The following is a 7,566-nucleotide window of genomic DNA, read 5'->3' on the forward strand; positions in this document are numbered from 1 at the left end:
AAAAACCCCTACTTTTTGAACAAGTGAGGAAAGGATGTCAAAGTATTAAAAAAAATGTTCCAGGAATAACAAGGATGTGTACTACATTTAAAATGAGGTAACACCAACATTTTTACACGATATAAAAAACGTGGCAGTGAATATTAGCCTATCCGATTTATAAAAAATTGTGGAGAATATTAATGCTCGAAATATACTGGCAAACATTCCCAAACAAAAAAATAATAATAAAAAAACTTTTTCATTCTCATCAGGTTTTATGGATCTCACAATGTCCAGTAGCAACAACTACCACATCTGAAGCGAGTTGTTTAATTAAACAAGGACTAGTTTTTGAGTGGTTCTAGGAGAGGTAGAAAAACCTCCCTTGGGGTTCGTGAAGTGTCGAATCTAACAAGTAGCAGCTGGCCTCCGGTGGCACTGGACCTTCTCCATCAGCAACACCAAGGGGTGGTAGAATCCGAGAGGGGAAGGTGACTAGCCCTTCCACGTACAAATCATATAGAATCATGTCAATTCGGGTAGTAGTACAATCCAAAATGGCACTAAACATCCTAAACGATAGAAATCACAACCGGTTAACTTCTGGTGTTCGATACTAAGTACAATGCGATATCTCGATGTCCACCGTAAGCCGCTATGTGAAGTGGACTCCATCCGTCCCTGTTGGCCAGTCTTGCATCCGCACCGAATTTCACCAACAATTTGACTAATTCCAGATTACCTACCATACAGCTTTGATGTAGCGCCGTTTGACCTTCTTGATTGTAATAATTGACGTTCAGGGTATTACCCCAACACTGTAGTATCCTTTGTAATTCGGTGATATCACCTTTCTGCACCGCTTGACGGAATATTTCCTGACAGGCATTCGTTTCCACTTTTGTCTGATTCATGTCCTTGCTTTCGGTTCGATACGCGACCTTCCTCTCCGCCTCTACTATCGAGACTGCAGACATTCCGCTTCTCATTAATATGATAATAGCGACGTCAGCAGTGCTTTCCCGCGCTGATGCTCTCCACCATTGGCAGCTGGCTTTACACATCTCTGCTCCACCCCACCGATGTTGAATGACAGCCAGAAGGAAATACGCCCCGTGGGAATGGATGAGTCGGTTTACGCAATTTGACAATTTATCTCAATCCGGTTGTATGTAAACCGATTATTTCTTTATTGTGTTTAAAAGAATTAATTATCAAATTTGTTCGAATAATTATTTTCCAAGTAAATCCATGTCCTTGCACTTCACTCATCGAACAACTGATTTTTTTTTTCTAACCCGCTAATCTGGTTATCAAACAATAGCTCATAAAATTTAATTCATACATCTTTCGAGCGAGACCCTTACTTAAACACGTTTCATCCTTGCAACTCTTAGAAAGTGAAAATATCTATGAAAACTTAAGGGAATATTACTGTATAAACATTAAATTTACGTATTTATAATAAAAAAACGCGATTAACTGACTAACTGTACATATTCTTACAGCAACTGTAAGTTGATTGTACAACAAGTAACCGTATTGAATAGTAGTAGATAGTCGAGTAGGACAGTCTTTCGGGCACCTCTGGGTCACGAGTCTCGCATCGATGATAACAGAGTTGCGAAGACATTAGGAGGTCCGAACATCCAGCCTTAAATAAAGCCTTATCGTAGCAAGGTCACCGTCCTCTGCTTGGGTCAGAGAAAATGACAGCTGCTGCTTCTGTTGGTGTATTGTAAAAAAATGTTACGGAATATAAACTCTTATTTATTAAAATTAGCTTTATTAAGTGTAAAGTATGCATAAAAATGATCTATTTATATTATAGATGTATTATTCCTCAGACTCTGAGCACACATAAAAAAAGAAAATTTCTATACATTTGTTTCATAGATTTGACTTTAAATTTTGTCCTTATAGTATATATATATATATATAACATTATAAATAAAGATTTCTTTGTCTTAATTTTTGATTTTAACCCTCTCCATTTCGAAATTTTGTTGATAGACTATAATATTTTTTTAAAAATATGTTGCTTTTCTCTCAAACACAATCTATACAAGCACACAGCCTACATATTACATATATTATATAAATGTGCTTCTATATAGGTATGTATTCATTTCTAACAAACTTCACAATTAGATCCTTCTTATTGGATACACAAATTATAATGCCTTAACACAGTGACTCCCGTTGAGAATTACTGTGTTAAAGCATTATAATTTGTGGAACTCAAGGAGTCAATTGGGGGATCGATAGAAAAATAAGGTACTTATTGTATATTTTTGAGAATTTTATTTTATTTTCAGATAAGAATAATAACAGTTAAGTGGGAAATTCATTAACTGATTTAATAGTTCATTTGATATATTACGCAAAATCTTGAAGTAACAAAAATTTTAACGGGACGATTGAAAAGGATATTTTGTTTATGGAGGTGAAGGCAAGGAAAAATGTAAGAAACCCCTGCTTTAAAGTGTTTCGTTTATATACATACTTACTTGTAAAATAATAAAAATTAACTAAATTACCGTAATATCATCTTTCATTTGATAAAAAGAAAACAAAATACATTTTAATTAATAACTGTTCAAAAAATTTTCTTCCGTGGAAGCAGCATTGAAGTATGAAGACATGATTACTGAACTTTACAACTGGTTCTGTGATATATTATCATTTATTGTGTAGTTATTCTTACACGATTTAAAAAAAAATTCTATGGTTGGCTATTGGCCAAAAAGTTACAATAAGTTATTGTAATTCTTTCAAATTTGTGACCCGATGGATTTGTAAGTTATTTATAACTGCCGTTTATTTCTGTTCTGTTCTAATATAATACACGTCCATTTTATTATATTTAAATAATTCAAATTAAAATTACGTATACATTCAGCTTAATATGTTTTAGTCGTGATTTTGTTATAAATTCCAACACACTATATATTACAATAATTGTATAAATAAGAAAGATTTAACCTAAATATAATAAATGTGCTCTATATATTCAATATATAACAATATACATATAAATGTATTGTTATATATTGAATATGTATACAATATACAGTATAATAAGTGTATACAGTGAACGTAGATTATACAGTATTTAGTTTATTGATGTATTATTATTATTATTTGTGTACATTAAAAAATAACTAAATTTATATTCCCAACAAAACTTAAAATATAAATACAAAAATGCGACTGAAAAATTACAATATTAATAACTGTTAGAAATACGCTATCTTACCAATGTAATCATCTGAAAATGCTATTACATAGAAAATTCTAATAATTTCCTTTGTAATTTTTCAATGTATTCGTTGTCGTTTATTATTTCCTCGGCAAATATTACAAATTTATCTTCAATGGAACGGAATCTTTTCTAGAATATGCTTTGTTTAATTTGATTTGCTTTTGTATTATGCAACAACGCAATAAGAATTGTAAGTAGGAACAAATTACTACCCATTAATACGGGGTTAATTTACATTGAATCTATTAGCATGGATGAAGGATGAGAAATGGTGCTCTACTCCGAACGGACTACGTGTATCGCGAGAGATCGTGTTGAATTCCAACTTTCGCAGTAACGCTTTGGCATGGGCCTATGTTATTTATGGCATTTTCAAATATGTTCGCCACACATTTCTCATCATCGAATTCGATATACTTCAAATATTTTGAAATGTGTTTAAAGTCTAAGATGGCTGCATCATCTCAGACCTGGAATGGCGAACCTATGGCAGGAGAAATCTGGCACGCAATATACATGATTTCGTTTACTTTTTTACTTTTAAATTTCAGTTTTTTATTATGGTTTTAGATTTAATTCAATATATCATCATAGTTTTCTCAATCAGCTTCTTTACGCTTATTCTAATTTTAAAATATTCCCTTCATTTATTTAAAAATCGTTATTTGAAGTCTAAACTTTGGCACGCAACATTTAAAAAATTAATTACGCTTATTACATGGCACGCTGAATCGAAAAGGTTCGCCATCCCTATCCTAGACAGTTTTGCCGTTTAAGATGGAAGTACGATCGCTTCCATGAGGATTTCCAAGTGCTTGCATTCACGTTGGATTCATTGCAACCTCTGAATGTATATATAATAAAGCTTATTAACCAAGAAAATACTTTTTCAAAAACATCACTCTTTTTATTTCAATATTTTTAAATTTTAGTAATTTTTCCTTTTGTCAGAACTTTTATATTCATATTTTTGTTCAGAGTGCTGATTGATTTCAACAAGTCTTCTGTTAACGGTGAAACATCAACAATGGTGCAGTAATTTGTGATTATTTTGATTGAGAATTACTCTGAAAATGAAAGCAGGTTCTAATGTTATTTTAATTATTTTATTATCAGATGTTGTAACTTATTTATTTCGAATTCTTCTCTCTCTTCATCTACGAGTAACCTGTTAATACCCATAAGATGGAAAAATTTAAGCATTTTTAAATTAACTCACTCATCAAGAGTTTGGTCAAGCTCATGATGACATGATGAAATTAGCCGAATGGTATGGAAAGACATATCTGAACCAAATCACTCTGATAAATTCATGAGAATCTGGTCACGATTCTAACCAGGGTACTTCAGAGCAGCCTGTATATGCTTTATATTATATGGTTATAAACACGAAGCAACCACTAAAAAGGGGTTTATAGACGAATAAACAAATTTGTTATGTCCTTCTAATCCGACATTCACCAGAGGTCAAGAACCACTCGGAAGACAATTTTAGTAGTTACCAAAATAAGTGATTATATCCGGCAAATATTGCCAATTTTAGCTTTACATTAAATAAAACAAATTGTTGCCAGCTGGTCATAGTATTATGTTTATGGCCATATACTTCTGTGTTATTAAACACAGAAGTATATGGCCAACTACAGACGTAACGTAATAATACCACAGAAGTTATTGAATTTATAAATTTATTAGATAGTAGTTGCTTAATCGAAATTTTTATACATTTTCGATTAGACATAATGACCACACGTAAAATTTAGAGTTTCTAACTATTTTTAGTCTCAGCATACCAAATAAATTATTTTATCCGCATGTCCCAACGTTATATCGTTTGTAACGGATTATTTTAGTGGCACGAAGGATCCAGATTTGAATCTCAAATTTGGATCCTTCGTGACATTTTGATAGCAATTCGGGCCACGGATTTGTTTCCTATCTTACATCCATATTATCCGATTCCAAAAGTCCAAAACTCGCTTAAATCCAATTGTTTATGTCTCACTACCTTGTTTAACACATCGAAAGTATGTAAATTATTTGAAAACTAAACATTATCGCTTGGGCTATTTCGAAGAAAAAGTAAAAATAAATATAACACTTTGTGAAATATAAAGTAGACTTACGGCAATTTATCGCTTCACTTTCTTTTATTACTATTTAATTTTACAGCAATTAAAAATCATCGAAGGATAAATATTTGACGTCATGGTCCAGGACCAAGCTAATCAACTGAATTGAATGTATAAATTGAATTATTCAACGAATGAATGTGAAGAAATTCCTTTTAGTAATTAATCAATGTAATCGGCCAAGCGAGTCGTTTAACATTAGTTTAAAAAGCTACATTCAATATGTAAAATGAAACGGGAAGTAACAGAGCGGGACTGCATACATAATAGGAAATGTCTTTTCAACGACTGGAATGCAGTAATCATTATAGAATAAATACTTTTAAATATGGTCTTTAGGATCGATAATTTGAATTCAATCTGTTTTAATATCAGTGAACTGTAGAATATAAATGAATTGAATTTTCAATTGAATATCAAATCAAAGTATTATGATATCACAAAGTTATGAAATAACAGCAAACAATGAAAAATTAGGCCTATTGTAATTATCGTAATATTTACGATTGATTGATTGATAATGGGTTCAATTTTTGCCGCATGGACTGGCTTTATAATATAGGATCGGGCCAATCCATAAGGCAAGCGTAAATAAAATATGGGAAATGATACCACGATCCATACAGCAATAAATTATGCGGGTCCGAATGGATTCGGATTCTCATAATTTATTAGAAGTTTGGTGAGTCATTGCGGCTATCAATTCCCATTCCGGTGAGAAAACTTAAAAAATCAGATATAATTAGAGACAAACGAACAGCAATTAGCCAGCTTATGCGTACCATTGTTTCCTCAAAATACAGTATTAGCATTGTATCTACCGATTATTTTAAGAATTAATTTTCTCATAAACTTTTCCTCTGAATATCGTGAAAGTATGTTTCTGAGATTTTATTACACGTTCTCATTAACATGGTGAGACGAATCAACGATTCGAATAATAAAGAATGTCTGACAGAGATCCATATTATGGATGAAGACAGTTTTTTCGGCACCGAAACATTAAAAACCGTTATTTCGCTCCATTATTAATACAGCATTTCACACCTTCGAACTGTTTCATCCCTCTTTAGGAGCATCCTATATACTAAAAAGGTTTTATTTCCGGATAATATTTTGTTTAGTATTTTAAAGATATACTTACGATATAAATCTGAAATTCATAAAATCTCTAATTGGAACATAGATTTTATGAATTTAAAATTGTCTTGAATATGTAAATTGTTGGACTCCCATACAAAAATATATCAAAGAAGTTTTTATAATCTTAAAATGTAATTAAAACTATATGATTATGTTCTCAAGATAAGAAATTCAATTTCTTTTATTATTATTTTTAAACTAGTATCTTGCTTGGATGCTCTCATTTCATTAAGAAAATAAATTTTAAGGTAAGAGTGGGGAAGAATTTTTAGAGAAAGAACTGTTAATTAGAAATCAAAAACATGATTCATTACTCCTGACTGATGTTTTATCTCTTAATTAATTATCAATGGATTCATCCTGTGTATACTCGAAAATATTAAAATAATAATAATTACCGTACTATTATGACGTCAATTTTAGTAAAATTGTTTATTTCTATTATATAGACGTTAAATAATTTCCTCATTAGGAAAAAAAAAAAAAAAGCATTTTGACTAATCAAATTTAAAATTTATAAATGCGTATCATTGTAACAGTTACATTTAACCTATTTCTGTTATCACATTCTGAATCTAAAGCTCTTAAATGATAGAAAATATTTTCAAAGACGTTATTTAAGTCAAACATTACAGAAAAAAACATATTTAATCTAATGATTTAGATCGTAAGATTAAAATATTATCATCTCATCATTATTTTTCCATATATATATATATCAATAAATTAAATACCAGATTCTAATCTTGATGGTGTTCGATATGAAAGTAGGAAAAAGTATAAATATTATATTCTGATATTGTTTTATTATTAAAAAACCTTAATTAATAATAATTTTCCTTGATAAATTAATCACTGACTTTAACAAGAACTAGCTGCATGTGAACGGTTGCTCAGGTTTTTGAGGGAGTGGGAGATTGGTGAGGTTGAGTTGAGAAAGGGTGATAAAAACAATGATCTTCGTAATTATACATTTATTGACCTCAGTGTTTATAATACTAAAAACTGCAAACACAAAATAATTTCTCTGGTTAGAGTTAACAA

Source organism: Centruroides vittatus, unplaced genomic scaffold (genome assembly GCF_030686945.1).
Source record: "Centruroides vittatus isolate TY-2023 unplaced genomic scaffold, ASM3068694v2 contig_1215, whole genome shotgun sequence".
Lineage (NCBI taxonomy): Eukaryota > Metazoa > Arthropoda > Arachnida > Scorpiones > Buthidae > Centruroides > Centruroides vittatus.